The 23,058-nt window shown below is 41.5% G+C and overlaps 1 long non-coding RNA gene across 1 annotated transcript in view; it reads left to right on the top strand.

Annotated features, from left to right (window-relative positions):
- The first annotated feature begins 2,586 nt into the window (after nucleotides 1-2,586).
- Nucleotides 2,587-23,058, top strand: part of LOC134157299 (uncharacterized) — a 44,612-nt gene continuing 24,140 nt past the window's right edge. Inside the window, exon 1 of the long non-coding RNA XR_009962271.1 lies at nucleotides 2,587-3,262. This is a non-coding gene — a long non-coding RNA (uncharacterized LOC134157299). The remainder of the gene's footprint in view (nucleotides 3,263-23,058) is intronic.

A 23,058-nucleotide genomic window follows, 5' to 3' on the forward strand; every position in this document is an offset into this window, starting at 1 on the left:
AGCTTTTTTTCCATATCACATAAAGTGGCTCTAGAAGCTGAACTGTGATCTCTTGCTAACATACACATTAGCCCAGGGCAATAAAGATGTTTTTATTGGAGGCAGATTTTGTCAAAAGTTGTTTGGTTTTATCTCTGAATATTGTACTATGCTGAAGTATTTAAGTATCCTGTTGGGATGCTCCATCTTGGAAAGCAGTTACTCTCAAAAGGACAGGGAGGTCATTGGCAAAGCTCTCCTTTCTGCTGGGGCACTGCAGGATCCTGCCTTTTCTCCTCTGATCATGTGCTGCTGTTTTGCCCTATCTTCAAACAGAGGCCAGGCCACACTTTCAGACTACAATCCCTGCTTGCACTTGGATGGGTATGGATCCAGCAGCTGAATGGGAGGCCCTGGTCCTCAAGTCTTGCTAGTGGTGCAGGATGCCGTGTCTCTCCAGCAAGGCTGCAGGTCTGCAGGTCTTACCTGGGCCATTCCCAAAACCAGCAGGCAGGTTCCCTGCCATAAGTTGCTGCTCTTCCTCTCTTGGAAGCAATTCAGATGCTTGCCCCAACTCCCATCATCTTATTCACAACATCCTGCTCTCTAATCTTGACAAAGTCAGCAGCTAGTTCCTGAGCATCATGGAGCGTCACGGCAATGGTGAGCCAGGCTGCCTCTCTGTATGCATCCCAGAGTATAAACCAAAAGCCTTAGAGTCTAGAGCAGACTAATGCCTAATAGCATCAGACAATGCTTGTTGTACTGCTATGTAAATGCAGCAGTGAATGGCCTTAGCAGCACTATAACTTGGGATCAGTCCCTTTCCAGCTGTATTTGCATCAGCTTCCCTCTGTGTCAAGGCAGATGAGGAGCTGGCGTTAGTGGTATCTTTCCATAAACTATTATGCAGAGGATAATCTCTGATTGATGAGGTCATGCCCTGCTACCTTACAAAGAAACACGTGTCTCTCTTAGATTTAAACCTAGGGCCATACTTGGCAATCAGTCAGCAGTTCTTCATTGATTATGACTGCAGGGATTTTTTATTATGCTTATTTTTTGTTTTATTTCCTTCATTTATCCATATACACAAAATATTTCTGTTTAATCTTTCAATCTATAAAAAGTACAGATTTCACCTTATACGATGCGAAAAAGACAGCTTTCCCTTTACCATGCACTTTGCATTCATATTGTAATTTTTTGTTGAAGCTTAGGCAGGCCACATTTCATTAAAAAAACCTGCACTATTCATACTACTTTCATCCCTATAAGATGGTAAAAGCAATGTTGCTTTGATGAAATTTGGCAGGTAAGAGGATCTAGTTGAATCATCTCAAACCCCTGGAGTTTTGGGCCTCCAGCTATTCTAGTACAGCAGCTATGAGTATTCAGAAATTGGTCCTTTGTTTGCACTGAATTTCCAAGCCATCTGTAGCACACAAAAGCCACGGCTCTCTTTATAGTTCAGAATGAATATTTAAAAGTTCAGTTTTAGGTTTTATTTGTAACACTTCAGATCTCTCTATCCCATCTGTCTTATGTCTCAGAGCGGTAGATGAAACCGTATGCGGCAAAGTCAGAACTGAGGCTGAACCATGGTTGCTTTTCAGTTGGTGGTGCTGAGTATGCACATGCATGACCAGGATCTGTACAGAGTAGTGAGAACATGTACTTTTAGCTATTCACATGCTTTATTTATTCACATGCTTTAAACTGCTGTTTGAATATGGGCAAGCAGCTGGAGTACCAGGTCATCCGCTCTGAACCTTGCTGTAGTAGTGCTAGAACCTTGCTCTTGGTGTTGGCAGATGCATTTACATTTGTATATATGTGCCTGCCTATTTCGTGGTAAATTTAGCAAGAAATAACAGACCTTCTTTAAATTATAGGAAAATAACTCCTTGTGCTAATTTACCCTGTTGGAGTATCATCATCTGCTTGAATCAGATTCAGTATTTGCATGTGTCAACAACATGCAGTGTTTTTCTCTTTTTAACAAGATACCTGAAGTCACCTATTCTGAGTCAGTTGCATGGAAAAAGGAACTCCATATCTTCCATAGAAAGTGAGAATTATCTACCTCTCATTAGCTGTTTTTCAGTTCTTGTACATCATTTATCCTTTGTTTTCATTTTGAGCACTGTCCTGAGTTCTAGTAGGATGTTTGTTAGACTAGACATTGCCCGTAATGGAGCTCTTTAATATTGTTTTTTAATGTAGAAATATATAAATAGATATTTATATATATACATATATCTAAATATATAAATAGGTATGTAATCTATGTATATATATATGTGTGTGTATCGGCGTCCTTTCTGGAAAAAATACGTACTTTCTGTATCACTATGAAAAACTTCTCTTAACAAGAACTTGAATATACCAAGTATGTTGCAATTCAGTATGTTGCAGATGTGAAATCTGTCCTAATAGCTGTTTTGTGTTCATATGGTAGGAACTGAATGGAGAATGGTATCCTGAACTGGGATTAACTGGAAAGCTGGAGCTTCTAAAACCAACAGCATATGTTCTCAAATAATAAATGACATATCGTCATCTCATCAGTTAGACAGGTAAGAGCTATGTAGGTTATTGTACTGTTTAACATCATGAAAAATAGTTATTTGAGAATAGAAGCAATTCTGCTGTATTTAATAGTAATTTAAAGATTATTCTTATAGTTCTTTGGATAGATCTTTAAAGAAAGCTATATGCAAGCCTGGTAGGCGTTTGTTTCCATTGCTTCTCACTCAGGTCTTCCCTGAGGCCAGATGCTTGTTTTTCCGAAGAAGAACATTTTATATAATACTTTAACAACTTTCACACTAATCTCTGCAGGTTTATGCTGCTTTAAAGAACAAATGGGATAATGATAAAAGTAATAGGCTTTTGCTGCACTGAATAAACCATGGGGAATGAACTGTTGCTTCTGGTAGCGATGTCCCCAATAGGGAGCTCTGAACCTCACTGGGAGCTGTGGCAGAGAGCTTCCTGGCTGCATTCCCATGAAGAGAGGGGTGTTTTTATGGTGGTGAGTTGTCTGTTTTCCTAATAAAAGGAAGCCTTATCTTCTGGCTTTGCATTTCCTTACATATTCCCACATGAGTTTTTTTCTCAGGCTTTAAACTAATGAGCTTCTCTTTACCACAGATCTCTGACATCTACTGCTAGTGCTCCCTGGAGAACATGGTCTCAAAAGTGAACTGTGTTTCTGGGTGTGTACGGACTTCAGTCCATACAACCATTCCCACAGCTTCAGATGAGCAGCCTAAAATAAGTAAGTATGAGAATTTGACTCCAAATATTGATTTGATTATTGGTTTTATTTGGATAACTCTTTTCTATTACCACTTCATGAGAGACAGAAACAAAACAGACAAGTAAAATCACACCACATGCTAAAGCACTTACTGAGACCAGCTCAGCTCACATGGCTGCACCAGTGCCATGTGGATGAGAAGATGAGGTGCCACACACTTAAGTACTGTTTGTGGCTAGGAAGGAAGCTGTGCAGGAGCTGAGGAAGAAAACAGCTTGGTAAAGGCATTTATTGATGGTAAATTGTTTTGTGTCAATGAGCATCTATTCTGTAAAGCTCCACCTCACTGCACTTTTATATGGAAATGGGGAGTAAGCTTTGATCTTCAGAGAGTAAAATCTAAGCTAGAAAGAATATAGAGGAAAGGTGAAAAAAAAAGAATAAGTCAGCTTTTGGTTTCCTTTCCACTGGGAAATGAGTGGGGTGAAAGAAAGATTTTATGATTTTATGGAGGGTGGCAATGAAAGCTCTTCCGGCTGGTGGCCTGGATTAGTTTGTTAAAGACAAGAGTTGTGGAGTGTTGTTTGCTAGCACAGGTCTGGCCATGGTTTAACTGAACATCAGGTTTTTGCCCTTCAAGTCAGGGAAATAAGGAAAATATCACTCATTCCTCAGAAATAAAATCTCTACCTGGAAAACATAATGGAGCCTCTGACCAAACCTTATGAAGGAAACATGCTCAAAACCAAAGACAACAACAACAAAGTCTTTCTCTGGGGAGCTCCATACCCTTTAGGCTCCAGCTGCCTAATATTTCATTTATTCTTTTATAAACCCTTTGTTTCTTCCACAGCCATGCATGGCTAAGCCATCATGAATCTTTGATCTTTGTTCTAGACGGTATTTTTAAGCCTTCTGCTTTGCGTATGGAACAAGCTGTATATTTCCTCCGCTTTGCCCATCTTTATCCCCATCTCCTTCCCCAGCAGTAACCTTCTTCTGCTCCGCACTGCATTGAAATGTCAAGATGGGTTTGGTTCTAGTCCAGGATTTCTAAAACCAGGAACTTGGGCGTTAGGTGCCAAAGTGCATCCAGAAATACTGAACGCACTGGAGTTCTGACTGGCCTCAGGAAAGCTTCCTCACAGTCTATATTTCACAAGATGGTTGTTTTTTAGGCATCTCAAACATTGATTTAGGAACCTAAACTTTGAGACTTCCACTCTTTTGGATCCAGCCCTGCAGTCCTTGGTGGGATTCCAAGCTGTTAGTCTCTCTAAGCAGAAAGATGTTGGAATAGAGCTCTTCTCATCCAGGTGTACATGTACTCCCCTCTCCTGCCTCGCACACCAGGAGCACGCAGGCAATAGCAGTGTTTGGTATTGAGTTCGTGCTGGCTGATGGCATAGTCCTGCTGCTTCAGAGTAAATCAAAAAGGATTCTGAAATGAGCAGGTACCGAGTGCTGTCAGAGCGAACATTTAAAACCACAGCGACTCTAAGAGCCAAAGAGAACACCTAACCTCAGTTTGTCAGTCAATCTCAACCATTTTGTCCTCTCCTTCAGAAAGTGGCTGGGGTAAGAAAACAAGCAAGTTTCTCCAGGGGCTTTCTGACATTACCTGGTGTAATCATTCTTTCAACATGAATCACTGTAATTTAGGGACCAGTTTCTTTAGGATTGCTTAATCCTGAAATATTCGGCATACTTTTATTGGCAAATCTGTGGTATTTAATAGTAAAATCTGTGATATTTAATATCAAAATCTGTGGTATTCAATATCAAATCTGTGGTATTCAATGTCAAGCAGTGCAACCAGTTAGGGTGAGAGGAGAAAGATGGGTAAGCTGTTAAATCCCAAGCCCTGTGAGAGAGCTGCTTTCCATGCCCAGTCTTCAGCACCATGGTGCTTTAAGGAGAAGGACTATGGAGAGTGAGGCAGAACGTATTTTGGCTGTAATCACATTCCTAAACCTGGTGTGGTCTGTGCGAAGGACTGGAAAGGAAAAAGCTAAAAGAGAGAAAGATGAACGGCAGGGGGGTTGGAACTAGATGATCTTAAGGTCCTTTCCAACCCTAATTATTCTATGATTCTATGAACCCCCTCACTCCATATTATTGGTGTATTTATTCTTTTAACCATGGTAATTTGGGAATGGGCAGGGCAGAAACATCTTCTATGTGGAGCTTTGCACAGCCCGACTGATAGCCTAAGTCCATTAGAAAGTGGTAAAGGTCATCTCAAAATGTGGAGGACAAGGAGTATGGTGCCAATGAGGTGCATTTGAAGTCACAGCATTAAGGTGCAAAGTAACCAGAGGATTTTTTCACGTTGAATTTGTTCTCAATTTTCGCTTTTATAGCATTGCCTCTGTCTGGTGCCCTGTAGCTGCAGTTGAGATGAATATTCATGTGCATTTTGAGAAAGAATAGATGATAGACAGTGGGGGGTTGGCTGTGATTCTGATTAACGCTGAAAACAAGAACGTGCACCTCAAGCCACATGTGTGATTTTCGCATGCCGGTTGATGGAGTTTGCAGAGAAGGAGGCTATTCAAATATTCACTTGCTTGTAGAAAGCCAAAGAGATTTTTAGACCATATATTCCCTGAACTTCCAGAATTCCATCCGGCTGAGTTACTTGGTAGTCCTTAGACTAGCAAGATGGCATTAAAACATTCCCTGACACAGCCACTGTCTGTTGTAGCTAGATCTCCACCATTACTAATTCAGGTCTTTCTGCATTTGCATGCTGCACCTCAGCTACATGGCTTTAATGCTGTTCTCTGTTTTGTTCTGCTGTCAGGTATTCAGCTCCAGTGTCTTCTTCACTGAAGAATTTCTATATTACAGCTCTGCATACAATCTGTTTTGTATGCTCATGAACTAGCTCTAGGACTTGGAGAAAGCCTGTTTTATATTCTACACGGGTTAATTCCTCATTCCTCTGGCACCTTCGTGAAAAGTAGTCAACACAGTTAACGATATACATTGTGCACCAATAAATATTTTATTGGATGTATAATCTGCACAATTTACAAGTTTGATTTTTTTACTCTGGGACTCTGAATAAATCTATAATTTTGGATATCTGGTGAAAAACTCATTTTTTATAAGTATGTTGCTCTGTAATCACTAGGAAAGGCATGACTGGCTTTTTAATGGGAGCTATAGAGTCATAGAACAGGTTGGAAAGGACCTTAAGATCACCCAGTTTCAACCCCCCTGCTGTAGACAGGGACACCTCACACTATAGACATTACCTTCACTTTGTCCCCTAACATTGTTAAACTCTAATAAAGCTATTTTATGGGGAGGGTAGCCTGGAGTGAGAAATATGGAGGTTTCATCCTGGGAACAGTATATAATTCATATGCTAGTAAATTACAGTGTATTCCTTATACAAGATAACTTTGAAGGAGGGTTGTAAAAATGTGCATGTCTAAATACTTCTATATCTAGTTTATGTATGAACCTGATGTACATTTGTTTGGGTTTGTTGTGCTTTCTGCTTTACTCTGCTGGAATGAACTGATTTCTTTGTCTAGCTTGTGATTTCTCTCCCTGTCCTAAGCCTGTTGCAGTAAAGGAAAACTCTGTTCTTTTCTACTCCAGTGTTTCCACTCTACACCTCCACATGTGTGTTTCTGTTCATGGTTTCGTATACAGGAACGTAGGGCTGGAGATGGTTTGCTTTCTTTTTGTATTAATAGATTAGGCTTTTCCTGTTGCGCGCACCTAGAAACTGTACTTGATCCAGGAGACAAAAAGATAAATTGCTCCCTATTCAGGGTATTGAACTCCTATCACTATATTGTGATACATGAATTCTTCTTTAATGTATTTATCCTCACTGTGCGCTGGTGAGATAGGGAGGCTAAGTCATGCTTATCTCAGAGATGGGGGATTAAGCCACAAAACCTCCCCCTAAGCAACTTGACTAAGGTTGCACAAGGTGTTTGTAGTAAAATAGTGAGTGATCATAGCTCTGAGTAGTGATGTTAAGCATGGGATCACTCACCCTCTGTTCTGAGGCTTCAGCTCTTGCTTCGGAAGCTACACTTCCACTTTGCTTAAGTAAAGTGCCATTGAAAATAAAGCAACAGTTGTAAATGTAAGTATTACGGTCTGCAAACCAAGCGAGGGATTTTCAGCACTGTGTTACTGGCTCTGTAATTCCCCATCATTTTCCCCTGGTATTCTTGCTTTTTTGGAACTATTGACCAAGTCTCTTAATGGAGCACAGCAACATTAGTGCCTGTTTGAATATTAATAAGATTATGAAAGGATGTGGCAGCTGAGGACTGTGGATGGGTTTCAAGCATGTAGAGAGAAAAATACCCTCATGTTGTCTAAAGAAGGAGCAGAAAAGGAGAAAAAGAACAATGCACAGCAGAGGAAAGTTACCCAGCATAGCTGGCTGCCTTTAGGTTGGTGAATATTATCCAAGAAGGGGAAATGGAAGCTCAGGTGCTCAGACAGTTTGAAATGAGACTGGTGAATGTGTTCAGAAAACAATTTGTGATTAAAGCAGCTCTGTTCCCATTCTAACAATTGTTTCTGAAACTCATATTTGGTGATGCATTTGTTCCAAAACCGGTAACCTAAATATTGATGCATGGTCGCGAATTGTTCTGTAGGTGCACAGAGTAGCTGAGGTTTAGAATTCTCTCGGGTAACAGGAACTATCAGTTGTTTCTCCCAGATGAAGATGAATGTGTTTACTGTTGACAAAATAGTCTTTATTCTTGTAATGGAGAAATTTAATACTGCTTCTTTTAAATGTCATCTGCCTTCCCAATATCTTCTTTTCCACCTTATCTGCTCTCAGGAACTCGAGTGAAAGTAACCTCACTGAACACAAACAGTTCTTGAAGTTTCATTAACCTCCTTTTGCCTCTTCTTGCGTGCTTAGTGACTAGAAGATCTTTACAACCACTTTAAAAGTGATTATTGTTCTGACAGTATCCTCTGTGAGGCTTGCTGTCTTGCCGTTGAATAGGCTGTGCACAGGATGTTATCTGGCATATTAGCCAGGAACAGCACAGATAAAAGAATTCATAGAATCATAGAATGGTTTGAGTTGGAAAGGACCTTAAGATCATCGGGTTCCAACCCCCTCCCATGGGCAGGGATGCCTCACGCTAGAGCAGGTTGCTCCAAGCCCAGGTATAGGACACTTGCACTTGTGCACGTCCAGGTTCCTAAGATGATCTCGAACCTGATCCTCTCTTACAGTGGGCCCAGGGTCTTCATTCTCACAGTCCCTGCATCTGCCTTCCAAAGACTTGAGCAGCGTGGTCAGAGCATTTGCCAGTGAGGACTGAGGCAAAGAAGTCATTGAGAAACTCAGTCATCTTGCTATGCTAAGTAGTACAGTTTCTTTGATTTTAGACATGTGGATCTTAGTGTAAAACTCCTCCTGACATTTCTTCTTCCTTTACTATTGCCTTTTCTGTCCCCCATTGCCCTTTCCTGGTTCTTCCTTTCCCTTATTTAAAGATACGGTTGTCACTGAGCTGCTCCTTGCTTATCATCAGCAAACCCACCTTTCAGAAAGATCTACCTTTTTGCCATGTCTGAAGTCAGTCAGAGTTAGCCTTGTCATCCTTTATGAGAGCCCCATCATTGACTGTAACCCCATGGCTGACTGCTGTGTTACGCAGAACGAGGCAGGCTGCAAGGATGTCAGATGCAGTATTGAGTCTGTGCTTTGACAATTGGAAAAGACACTGAGAATGAGATTTCACAATCCCAGTAGACCTTGCAGTGATCAATGAATTCTGAGTAAGTGAACTAGTAAGTGAACTTCTGCTGGTATAAGGGCAAAATCAAATTAGATCCATCAGCTCTTTCTGTCCTGGGTAGCCACTGTCACCTAGAAATTATACAATAGAAAAGTAACTAAATCTGATGTATGAGACAGGGGATCAATGGTGTGTTAGAATAAATGCAATGTAGCAGTAAATCAACCACTGAAAATACAGACCATATTCTAAGAATCTTGCCAAGAAAAGGACCTTTTCTGTTTACAAAATTCATGAAAATGAGGACTCAGCAGAGTGTTTGGGGAATAAATCTTGTTCAAAGTTCGCTTAGTAAACTGGTAATGTTATGAGCCGGAGCTTTGATACACTAATATGATACAGGCTCGTCACGTTACAGGGTGGCATTCTGATGTGAAAACGCTTGTCTCATTATTAATAATTGACAGAGCACATGATGTTATTCACTACAGGAGCCTGTTAAGTGAGCGCTGGCAGCAGCATACAGCTGCAGGGATTAGCCTGTCCTTAAACATAAAGCAAACGGCATCAACTAACCTGTGTATATCCATTCAGCTCTTAGGGCAGTGTTCACCTGCCACTGTGGGAGCAGATTGCTGGCCAGCAGCTTCTCAAAGTCTGTACCAGACCCTGGTACCAGACCCTGGGGCTTCCCCACTATGCCAGTTCTTGCATTAAAGGGGAATTGATGCGGTTGGGACTGAAATAGAGCCACTGGCTGTAACTAGCATTTATTAACTTGTGTTAAGCTATTGCAGAGAGCCTCCACCAAGGACCAGAGGTGCTTGTGCTTTGTTGTATGCTGATGTTCATGCAGGTAGCATTTTCTTGCCCCTCCTCATGATGTGCTGATGACAGGGGTCATGAGAGGCAGCTGAACAGGATCTGATTGCTGTGGTTGGAGAAAGTTGAAGTCCCAGTTAATCACTCAGATCCGAATTACTGGCTTCACCCACATCTTAAGTTATTTTTCAGAAAGTTAAGAACCAGAAAATTCCCCCTTTTTTGTGTTTGTTTTCTTTTTCCTAAGAAATGATTTTTGCAACTTGCAGCTCTAAGGTCCTTAATTGGTTCCCAATCAATCTGCAATCGTTCTTGGTTCTTCAGGGACAAGAAAGCCTAAAATATCCTGGTTTATCATGAAAATGATCAGATCTATAGAACCAGCATTTTGTAATCAGAATAGCCTGTTCTCCCCAGTGGCAGGCAGTATTGATGACATGTCTGCAAAAGGAGGGTTAGATGTACCAAAGTGCTGAATACCATGGTACTGATACCAGTGAAACAGAGTGTTCTGTGCTAGGAGGGAGCTTGGGAAGGGGTGTGGGGGAGATGTTTTTTCTCTCTTTCAGGTTAATCTTACTTATAAACTATTAACTTCATGTTAGTTAACTGGCAAGATGAGATTTTTGCCTAACAATAAAGTGGCAAGAGACTTGTAGCCATACTGAGCTATGGCATCTATGGCACCTCATTATGATGTAGCAAATGGTCCCTAGATGCTAAAGTATATTCAGACCAAACCTGTTCTTCTTCTCTTCTGTCCTTAATTAGTACCTAAAAGATAAATAATTTTGCTGTGATTGCGGCACAATAACAGTCAGGGCAAGGCAATGCCCAGTGAGTGTTGTCCTAAATCCTGTAGCACTAAATGTCCAAACACACAAATCCCCCTACCCTCACTCCTTTGATTTATTAACTTGAGATGAATGATTTGCCTGTCAAAGCCTGTCAGTGCTATGCAATGAAAATGAAATTGGTGGCAGTGCCCCGTGTGTGAAGCCACTCATGGTATCTAGCTTTAGACATTAGAACTGAAGCTCCAGTCCTAGCCTGCTCCCCACCCCCATTCATTAGCTTTCTAAATCCTCCTGTCTTTGTGGAATCACTGCAGCAAGTTAGAAGTGATATATGTAATGAAAAACACTGTCTGCCTAGTGCAGAGAGGGTGGGGGAAAAGACTGTGTTTAGCAGTGGCTGTTGTGCTGATTCCAGCAACGATTAGCACAGACTTTGTTAGGGGAGCTCACCAAGAACTGAATATTAAGGCACAAAAGGGAAACTCATTGTTTGTGAAGGTTTGCCTCTGCCTGGCTGGTTTTGTTTCCTGTTTGAGCGCTATGACCAAATGCACTTAGGGTCTTAAGTGGGAAAAGAAATGCACTTTCGCAAATGGGAAAGAAAAGACGTATTTAAGGCTTAGTTATAGTTTGGGGCTATTTTCAATATTATGCTATAAATAGGTAATTGTCTTTTCATTATGGGTACCTGAAGAGCAAGAAACCATGCACGTTCTGTTTCAAGTGCAGGCAGAGGGAATGGCGCTGTCATACTGAAACACAATTCAACTCAGAAAATGATAGCTATGGGGAAATACCAACAGATAAGTATCTCTGAGGGTTTGTGAACACACGAAAGGTTTGATTTTTCAGAAGCACTGGATTTCACAGCACTAATCTAACTCAATGACAGTGTGGGTGTTCAGCATCTCTGATGCCAAGCTATAATTGGACTTGATAAGACAGGGTAAGGAACCTACATGTTTAAAAATCTTGTGCATAATAGAGGACTCCAGCACATCCTGCCTCATAATGTGAAAAAAAAATCTGTCTTATAACTATACAGCAGTGGCTATTTTCTTGGTGGGAATATAAATTCATTATGGTCCAGATGTAGTATAAGCTGACAGGACACCAATGCATCTTTTGGGCGTGAAGCTCCATGGCCATCACTTGGTTTTCAGTGAATCTACATACAAGCTGTTATGGTTTGGGCACAGAAGGTTTGAGATACTTACATTCATACATACACCATCATGTTCTTCCTTCAGGTGTCTGGCCAAAAGCTTGCCTGTTCCCGAAGCTCTTTTGTGCCACTGGACTGTGGAATATGTTTCTTGACTGCTGGGGTTTATAGTCAGATTATGTTGTTAAAGGTGGTTTTAATTGACTTGGTATTTGCCCCACAGACAGCAAATAATCCTGCTGTTGTTTGTATCCTGGCGTACCTTGAGATGTCCATGGAGATAAAAGCTTGTTTAATGCCTAGCGTGTTGGAAAGTTGTACTAGGAAAAAGTCCTTGCCCTGAAGTGTTTTGTGTGAATATAATGGTGTGAAAAACAGGAGGAAGGAAAATGGAAAGCATGGGGAAGTGAAATGAGTTGCCCAAGTTCTGGCAGCTGGTTTCCAGCTTGTAATCCAGTCCCTGAGCAATGAATCACAACTGCTTACCAAAGGCCAATTTGTGAAGGAATGAGCTCCTACTGGGAAGCAACAGGCTGGTACATGCCTATTGACATCCCTGCCAGATCTTCCCTGTCTTGGCTCTGTGCTGCACTTTACCACTCAGAACAAAGTCCAGAAGTGTTCACAGTGTAGCTCAGAGGTAGCAGCAGACTAAGAAGAAGCCAGAGATGACCCTTTTGTGTATGTGTGTGTGTTTCTGGATGCAGGCATGCAAATCCTTGTGATGGCGGAATGTTAAAAGCAGTTACAATTGCATTTGATTAATGTCTTTCTCCAAATCCACTTTGAAAAACAGCCTCGGGTATTAAAATGATGGACACGCAGTGCTTATCAAAATGATGCATGTTTTTAGGATACAAAAACTCAGGGCTGAGTGTGCTGAGTCTAGAAGTGCTTGCTTGCTTTCTCTTGTGCTCCAAGTGCTTTTTACTTCTGCAGTCTCAACATTGGGCTGTCTGCACACATTGGGCTCTCGTTAGGATTGATGGTCAGATAGTACTGAAGAACAGATGGCTTTGCCTTTTGAATTGATCAAATATGGAGATGTTTTTCCTTTCAAGTTCTGTGTCTTTTTAAGCTGTTGTGTTGCTTCATAGACATTCCCCTAAAACTACTCATTCTTGTCAAAGTAATCAGAATCTATCCGTTCTGTTTGCCTTCTTCCCCGAAACGATTCCTTCATTGCATATATTGGGTACTGGTTCTGTTTTGAGTGAAAATATCAAAACTGTGTTTATGCCAAATGCTCTCAAGCGCTGAATCCTGTGTTCTGTGGACCACAGGATATGCTACTCTGTTCTCTTTTACCTTTCCCCCTCATAATCCTATTTAAAAACAGCCAGAGAGAAAGAGATGGCAGCCTAGCGAAAAGTCCACATCGTACCACCTCCCCTCCTCCAGGCCTGAGCCTCTTGTTCTAGCAAAACCTCCTTTGCTTTCCCCTTTGATCCACACACATCTACCTTCAGAATGTTTCAGGCATTGCAGTGCATGAAACACTACAGCAGATGGTGCTTTTTGACGATGCCTTTCTCCATGAAGCAACGTTTTGTAGTGTATGCTGCATGATCAAAAAATCAAACATGTAATTATGCAAATATGTATGCCTTTATAATAATCAAGTTTTATTGTAAATGGTTGATGCACATCAATTTGATCCTGTAGTGCTGCTTTAAGTGCAGTTTAAGTGGCTTTTCAGTGTACCCAGAGGCAACACAAATGCATCTCTGGAATATTAATAAAATCCTGAATCTTTGAGACACCAACTGGTACAGCATTGCTTATACTGATTGAAACTAAATGCTAATCCTTTCCTTTATTTAACCAAGAAAAAAATCCCCTTTGTTATTTAAAACACTGATCTTAGTGCAATATGAAGGGCCATTTTATTTGAAATTGTATTGTGATGTAGTTGTTAAAATAATGCCTAATCATACTATATTCAGATTCCACAATGTAAATTTGATGAGACAAGAATCCAGTCATTGTACAGCCCTGAATACAGAGATGTATGTTAATATGTCCAGTTTTCCTAATTCTGTAAATTTATTAAGGGAATATCCATTTTCAGGTTTCAGTCCTGGGTGCTTCCAAGTAACCGGTTCCTGACTGCTCGCTGGATGCTTTTGCTTGTGAAATTCAATAAGCTAAGATGTAGCAAGGATTTTGACATCCTTAATGAAGTGTAAACTTTATTACTGATCTGATCCTGGCTTTTATACGTAGCTTAACTTCATTGGTCTAATGACAGCTATCTCTCGGAACGCACACATACGCGTTCTGCTGCGGTTTGACTTAGCAGATGGGCTGTGGATACAGATAAACCACGACTGTAAATTATGTTTTGCCTGTTTCTTCCTCGTGTTCTGAAAGGAGGAGCCTGCATTGCTTGTGGAGAGAAGGCAGTAACTGTGTCATGTCCTGTTGCAGTAGGCTGGGGTTGCTATAAAGAGAGACTCTGTTAACCTGAACGCAGGTTGAGAAGGTAAAGAAGTGTGTCAGACTTTCCCCAGAACAAACTCCCTATAAACTTTGTGATGCTTTATAAGTTGGGCCTTCAGTTTTGATCCCTGCATTCAAACAACTTTCTCCACCACCTCTCTGCCCCTGCTATTTTGGTTTCACACTGCTAGTTCCCGTCTCTGTGCCCTCTGTCCTTCCTCTGCCTCCTCTCAGTGCTATAGTTTAGCCTCCTCTCTGTGTTTGTGTGTTACTTCCCTTCACCTTCCCCCTCCCGGTTTTGCCTCCTCTTGTCAGCCTTCTGCTCCTCAGCTCTTTTTCCAAGTGTTTCTCTCAGTTTCCCTATTTGGCTCCTGAGTCCTTCCACACGCATGTATTCCCTCGCTCCCGTTCTGCTTTCGCCATTCGCCCTTCCAGGTTTTACTCTCTCAGATTCCTATGTTTATCTTTATTTGATTGCCCCCTTGCTTTTCTCAACAAAGATTAGTTGAAAATCTTACAGGAAAAGATGCTTTTGTGACGCTTCATCCCATTTGCTGTCCTGGCATTTCCCAGATTGAGTCAAACCTGAGCTGAGGGGATAGGAGGTCCTTAAGGGCTCAAAACACAGCTTCGGAATAGTACCCAAAATAGTGGCAAACAGAACATAAATATAAAAACCACAGCCGATAGATTCAGAAGCCTCTTCCTAGAGTTTTGATGTGTTCCAGTATTTTAAGGATGCTGTTTTTTTTTGTTGGGATTCATTTCTGAAAGAAGGGATTTCTCTCTCCGTATTTAGCATCCTTGTGACACTGGAGCAGGGAAGAGGCATCCTGCATCTTGAAAAGACACAAGGGCCCCTAAACTTTGCAGTACATTTTGGCTTATTTTAGCATAAAAACCACATAAATACTAATGCTAATTTTACTACTATTGGTAAAACACTAATTTTTGAGAAACATTCTGGGTCAATAAACTGCCTTTTCCTTACTGAGAGTGCAGGTTGCTGAAAATAATCAGAGATGCTGAAAAACAACAGAGAGATATCTCTGACCTGAAAAAAGCTCTCCAGGAACTTGCAATGAACAGAAGCATCTTTGTAAAATGATCAGAATGAACTCTGTAGAAACAAATTTGTGACAGTAAATGATGTTTGCCTGCAGATGTTGCAACTTGCTTCTCAAGGAAGCAAACCTGAAAGCAAAATGGATTAGCAACAACAATGAAACTTGCTGACTTGGCGTTTTTATCAGCTGTGAATACTATCAACCTGGTTTAATACTTACACTATGTTTTGTCTCATTATCTTAAGTGACATATATGATAAAGTTCTTTGGGTTTTAAAACAGATGCAGTCTAAGCAATAGTGGTCCTTTAAACAGAAAGCCTGTATATGCATAGCACTGCACCAAAGAAGCTGCCTGAGTTAACTTCTTTATCAGTCACAGATGAAACTATCCAGACTTTTGAAGCTCGATGAGAAAATGGGTTTCATCAGTTCCATAAATCTGTTTGTATATGACAAAATGTCATAAGTACCATTACCTTCTGATTGCATTTAATATTCAGAAACCAAACAATACCCTGCTCTGCTTCTGGTTTTTATTTCAGTGGCATGGCATCGTAAGCCTAATTTAAACACAATAACAACAGCAAGATCTACATCCGGTGCCTTGGTTTCACTTGCAAAGCCACCTAGACACCCACAGACTTTAGGAGGTTTCTTCGTAAAGGTTTTGTGGCAGAGAATACTTTAGACATGCTTTGCCCAAGTCTTATGAGGGGGAAAAAGGCATCATTAGAAGGTCATACTATTTGACTGTGATTTTGCACCGTTTAAAACCAAAAGAAATAGAATTCAAACTAGAATTTCATCAATGGCAGTTTAAAAATGTATTTCTGATGATTTGTAAGACTTGCAAGAGAAGTTAAAAGCAAAACCTGTGGTCAGTTAATACAGTGTTTCATAAGACTTTCCAGGCTGCATTGGTCACATAATAGTGAATAGAGAAGATGAAGAAAAGAAAGGTCAGTATATATAACCATCTGATTACTGGTGTGGCTAGCAATTTGATAGAGATTCTCATGCAAGCAAAGAAGCTTGGTTCAGGCACAAGTGATTTTACTTCTAGCTTCTATTCAATGATATATAGGCTGTCCATATCTCTTGGTTTACTTTCAAATGTTTTTCCAGATTTTATCCTCTATTCTGCCTACTCTGGTGGTCTATAACAGAATTCAACCACATCTCGTAGTTACAGATCTTGAAAGGAACGTGACCAAGGTTTTAATTTGGTTAGAGATTGCAGAGCCTAAACCATTCAAAGCCTTAAAACCCTGAAGAGCCACCATTCCCTGCTTGGCTTGATGCAAAATCAGCTCTTAACTTTATGGTGAGGGTATCTGGTACCTCCTCAGTGAATACTCCTCAATGCTTCAGTTGCTGAATTCCTCACAAGGTCTTCAAGTGAACCTCCATTCCCATAACCATTTCTTCTGGTGGGCTGAAATGCTTTAGTTCTGACCCTTTATGTATACATTTACTCTTTTGGGCATGACTTACCTTCAAAGCCTTAGCTGTGTCAGTGCAGGTGCTGTTATGTGAAGGTGGCAGGCTTAATGACTGCATTGGAAATAAGTCTATTATTAAAACACTCGTTAGAGGAAACGAGGTAAAGACACTGGTTTTGTTCTGCTTGGTTTTGTTGGGGGTTTTATAATGAATCCTATGAATTCCCACCCTTTACCATTTCTCTCTTCCTTTCAATTTCTTCACAGGGATATTTAAGTGTGAAATTTAACAGAGATTAAAATTAAAGATAAATTCCTTTTCCATGGAGAAATTTCAGGGGAGGAATACATTGTTTTATACTGAGTTTTATACATAATTTACAGGCACAGTGTAAAAAGTATTGTGTCATTAAAATTCTCTCTATAAAAACATGGATAAAACAGTTTTTTTTCCCTAAGCAGCTTTCTGGTAAATTCATCTACCAGTGGAAGCCGAGGTGCTGTCCTTCACTGTCTGTTTGTCCAAGTTACAGAATCATAGGAGCACAGAATGGTTTGTGTTGAAAAGGACATTGAGATCATCCAGTTCCAACCCCTGCCACGGGCAGGGACACCTCACACTAGAGCAGGTTGCTCCAAGCCCCTGTGTCCAACCTGGCCTTGAGCACTGCTGGGGATGGGGCACCCACAGCTTCTCTGGGCACCCTGTGCCAGAGCCTCAGCACCCTCACAGGGAAGAGCTTCTGCCTTAGATCTAACCTGAACTTCCCCTGTTTCAGTGTGAACCCATCACCCCTTGTCCCGTCAAATTGCAGGACGATAGGAGACCAGGTCTAAGTCCCAGATGTGAAAGCTGTCCTTGAAAAGCTCAGTGCACTGCTCTGTCTAATCCCAGAGGCTCCAGCTTCGCTCAGCCACCAGCAGTATGGGCAGAAGGATGTGTGAGCTTCAGCAGTCAGTCATAGGATCATAGAATCAAACCAAGTTGGAAGAGACCTTTAAGTTCATCATGTCCAACCTTTACTCCAGTCAGCACCCTTTAGGTGACAAGAGCTATGATACAGGCATGAAAGAAAGCTTCTGTGAACATTTTAACTGTGCAGTTGGATGCTTCTCCCCCTGATTTTATCAGTTGTCTTTCCCTCTGTTCCCCCTGGGGTGGAACAGAGGATTGTATCTGTTGATATACAGGAGCAGTTGCAATCACTCCACTCACGTCAAGTAATCAGGAAAGGAGTAAACCAAATTCATAGGAAATAGTTAAATAGCCCTGAAACAACTTCTGCTTCAGGCCATGTTCAGGAATATGTGTGCTTGGTTACTAGGATATTAATGCTGCAATTCCCTTGAAAGAGTGAACTTCTGAGATCTGTGAAGTCCTTCTGAGAACCGTGGAACTTGCCATGACATTCTGCCCACATGGAACAACCTGCAGTATCTGGTTTGCTTTAATTGCGATCAAAGCAATGTTTCTTGAGGCTTGTTCAGTGAAATAGTTGTTCAAAAGGAAACCATGGAAAGCAGACTTCCTCCCACATGGATCCCAGATAAGCCAGATGCTTGGTGGCCTCTGTATTGGATAATGGTTTAATCCGGACACAGTTACTCCTGTCCCAGGTAGATGGCTTTGCAGTAGGGTTCTGATTTCTCCTCTCTCTCTATCTATTGAAATATCCTTTTGAGCAGCATTTCTGGTTGCTTTTTCTTTTGCCTCTTCATGTGTTTTAAGTCTGGATTTTCTTCTGACCCCAGAATTCTGAAGAGATTGCTGAATGTGTTTGTTGCTATGCTCTTCAGAAACATAGGCTGAATTTCAGGGATGTTTCCATTGTTACGTTGTTCGAGAAAGATTTATACTTCTGGGAAGCAGTCCACAACAGTTCTTTGGCTAACTCTCACTTTGCAGCTTCAGATTTTAACTTCAGATTTGGCAGGAGATGGGGTTTTTTTCCCCCTGTTCCCAAACAAAATGAGCCCCCTGTGTGGCTGAGCTGCTCTTCTTTGCACCTCTTTTCCAGTGCCTTCCCTCAAATCACTGCTGAGCCAGCTGACCAATTTCCATCAAGTCTGATGGACAGAGGTAGCTGGAAGAGACATGAAGTTTAGGAAGAAACCTGGTGTTGGAGTATGTCCAAGGGATCCAAATTAGTGCTTTTACCTGGGAAAAGTGATCCAAAAGCCAGGAGCCAGTTCACCAGTCAGTCCCTAGACTTTGAACCAGCCTCAACAGATGCTGTTACCTGCCCCAGAGGAGAGCTGAGGGAAGGGATCCGTTGGGAACTGGAACCTCAAGGACATGGGAAGGGATAATAGCACAGTGAGGTGTTTGTGAGGGGATTTACAGTGTGATATTGCTCAGAAGCATCTTGTGCACGAGTCTTTGTAGTGGGACAGCAGCTGTGTAATATACTTTACAAGAGGACCTAAGAACATACCTACCTTGAGGTGGCAAAGTTAGCCAGAACTGACAATCAGATGTTAATAATTAAATTGTCTCAGCTATTAATTGTAAGTGAATGTTGGTTTTAATTGCACTTTAATAATGCCATGCCCTTTCTAACCAAAATGAATGTTTTCTGTCTCTCTGTTTTTGAAGTACATGTCAGTTTAATTAAACTATTAATGGTAGACAGATTTTTAAGTACTTTATATTCTTCATTAAATTGTATCTGTTCAACAAGCATAAACAGGAAAATAGACTCAGTTAGAAGCAGATTCACGTTCTGCCTGATAAATCATTCATCATCAGATAAGATGATGAGGCGTGCTTGTTTTTCTGTAGACTCACAATGATAAACAAATCCACTTTTATACTAAAATATTTATTGAGTTCCTAGGAAAATAAACAGGACTGTTCACTTTTAGTATTAACAACAGGCCTGAAAGCTGTTGTTGGTGTTTATGACTGGCCCGTGAATGGAAAGCAGTATCTTGACGGTCTGAGGGTCAATTTTAGTTCATTTTGTCTGAGGTGCTTGTTAGCAGAATATTCCTCTGGTATAAGATATAGTTCTTTCAGGGCCATTCGCCTGCAGTAATGATGAATATTTCCACTGTTCCCGCAGTGTTACCTAATTGTGTCTGGAACGAATTAAACTCTCTTTTGATTTGGCAGAAATGATGTATTTATAAAGCAAATGTTGAATAAGTCTCAGTCCTCGTAAGTTCCATCGCAGGAAGGCTGATGAAAACGTTCTTTTTGAAGCTTGTACGAGACGGAATTATGGCAAGGTCATTTCTTCTCTGGTGGTAAAGTCTGCACATCCTAATGGGCTGTTAATGGGCTAACAGGCAGGAATTAGGAAACACTGCAGCAACTGCTCATGATACATTCCTGTGCATATTATCCAGGCAGACAAAGATGTAACTGGTTATAATAGAGACAACAACGTCCTTCCTTTGTGTGGCAGATCAATCAATAGCCAGGCATGTGATCTTGTTCACTATTATGTTAGTAATGAAACCTTCTTGTGATGTGACAACTGTGGAATAACATTTGGTCACAAAGCTGGTGTTAACAAGCACAACTGGCACTGTGGTAATTAGACTGATTTCTGGTCTACTTTCACAGATTGTCGATAACTGCAGTAAACAACAGGCTGCTTTCTTTGCGAGCAAGTTCTATGAAGTCATCATCCATTTGGCCATTTGTGCTGTGTTCTCCTTCATTTTCTAGCACACTGGCAAGGTGGGAATGTGTCTGTAATTCTTTATGAAGTCACATTTCACAATAGGAACTTTGTGTGCATTGTTCAGTGATCACCTAATTAACCTCAGCCTTTCTTCCCTTGGGAAGAAGGCTTATTTCTCAGTTACAGGTAGGCAATTAGATGGAGATGTTCTTCCTCAAATTTCCAATGTCCTCCCCCCAGTAAAGCTTTGTCTGCTGCGGACAGTCAGTATCCATTGTTTAAGGATAAAGTGGAATCTTAAAAGCCGTAGATTTTCCTTTGTTTTAAAGGCCAAGAATATAGATCACATACAATTGTATAATTTGTCACATCAAACAAAATGACTAAATTCTGCCCCAGATGTGGTAGCTGGCTTTTCCATCGCCAATTTAGGACTGTTACGTCAAATCTCATTTGCTGTGTTTTGCTCTTCCCGTAGACATGCAATAGTGGGAAGCTGAACTGGAGTTTGGTCTTTTCAACCTGCACAGCAGAGTAAGAAGGAGCTAAAGCTCCTTCCTTGAGTCCTGTACCTCCTCCAAGCCCATAGCCTGGCTCAGCAGATACGAAAACGTGTGAGTGCTGTAGTCCTCTTTCCGAAGCAGACTGAGTCAACTGAGATATGTCTGGGGAGCTGCTCATTGGCTACATGGCAAAGCTTAAACTGGAGGTGTTGCACCATGGATGCTATAATAACACTTGTTGTATTTTCACAAGGTGCATTCATAAGCTGGCAATAGTGGGCAGAGGACAGTGAGTGGGGGCAGTGTCGTGATGTGTCTGGGCACTGATGCTAGCTGGCACTTTGCTCAGGTCTGCTGAAGTCCAGCTCTGTGCAGATCACAAGGATCCTTACTGGTATGTTTTGACTCATAAGAGTTTCTTTCTTGTGCTCTAACCACTTGCTATAACTAAGTTCACTTTATAAGATCAAGAGAGCAGTGAGCTGTTATTGATGGTTGCCAGATCCTAATTCCCTGTGCAATCAATGGCAAGCAGTGGGGAGGAGAATTTTGCAGTAGGTACCTAATTTTATGCAGGATTATGGCAGGAAGATGCCTCATTAGCAGTCAGTGAACATAAAAGCTAAATCCATGCTCATAAAGCAAGGAGCGGTTTTGGACAAGTTCACTCAGCCATAGTTATCAAGAAGTTAGAGGGTATAAACAGCAGTGAATGCAGAATCCTAACCTGAGCGGTTTGGAACAAAGATGAGAGGTCTGTTGCTGTTCCCTTCAGAACTCTCTTGTGAACCTCCAGGTTGGAGATGAAGCAGCCTCCCTGGGACCCTGCTCCACTGCTGTTCCCCTGTCCAGAAATCACACTTACAGGTTAAATGCGTCTTTTCGGGAGTTTCTTCAGTTCCAACGTGATTTTGGTTGGAGCCAGTGCCTCTCAGGGCTGCACACAGATTTCTATGGCTAAATCTATTGATAAAAAATCTGCTACTGATGCAGCACTGAGTCTGTGTTCGCCTGTCAATGGGAGTCCATCAGCAATCAATGCTTTTCATTACGGGAAGTCAGGAAATGAAGTCTTGGCTGCTAGAAGAGACCAGGTTCAAGCACCACGAGCTGCAGCAGGTAACAGTGATCATGTCATTTAAAAAGGAAGAGGTAGTTGGTCAGAGCATGTGTGAAAGAATGGCATGTTTGGAGAAATGAATCTGAACTTGGGAATTAGCTGAAGAAATGAGACAAGGAGATGTTTTATCATTTAGGCTCTGCTGTATTGAGGAGGTTTTGTCACACAAATGACTTTGTCAAAGGATGGCAGTGTAGAGTGCTTCCAGCTATGTGGCTGGAAGATCTTAGCTATAGCTGCATGTATTTAGACCTTCCCAGTACACTCTCTGTAGGAAAGGTTTTCAGTAGAATCACAGACTGGTTCAGGTTGGAAGGGACCTTAAAGCTCACCCAAATCCAACTCCTGCCATGGGCAGGGACACCTTCCACTAGAGCAGGTTGCTCCAAGCCCCAGTGTCCAACCTGGCCTTGAACACTGCCAGGGATGGGGCAGCCACAGCTTCTCTGGGCACCCTGTGCCAGAACTTCTGCCCAATATCTAATCTAAACCTACTTTCAGGTTAAAGCCATTCCCCTTGTCCTGTCCCTACAGGCCCTTGTCCAAAGCCCCTCTCCAGGTTTCCTGCAGCCCCTTTAGTCACTGGAGCTGCTCTAAGGTCTTCCCTTAAGGAGCTTTCTCTTCTCCAGGCTGAACCAGCCCAGCTCTCTCAGTCTGGATCCAGAGCAGAGCTGCTCCAGCCTGCACAGCATCTCTGTCACCTCCTCTGGACTCACTCCTACAGATCCACATCCTTCTTATGTTGGGGGCTGCAGAGATGAACTCCAGGTGGGGTCTCATGAGAGTGGAGTACAGGGGGAGAATCACCTCCCTTACCTGCTAGTTACGCCTCTTTTGATGCAGCCTAGGATACAGTGCTCCTTTTGTCAAGGAACGCTGTGTTTTCCCTTCTTAAGGGTGTATTTCACATTCTAAATTGATTTATTTGGTAAGATTGAATCAATTCGAGTTCACTAGCTTTGATTCTCAAAGAAATGGAAGGATCAGAATACAGCTAGTGACAGAGAGGTTGCCTTGGCATTTTGTGTTTATTTGCCATCAGTTACTTCCATATTAAATTGTTCCATTTGGTGTA

The sequence above is a fragment of the Pezoporus occidentalis genome, unplaced genomic scaffold, assembly GCF_034315485.1.
Source record: "Pezoporus occidentalis ecotype Australia unplaced genomic scaffold, CSIRO_AGI_Poc_V1 ctg94, whole genome shotgun sequence".
Taxonomy (NCBI): Eukaryota; Metazoa; Chordata; class Aves; order Psittaciformes; family Psittacidae; genus Pezoporus; species Pezoporus occidentalis.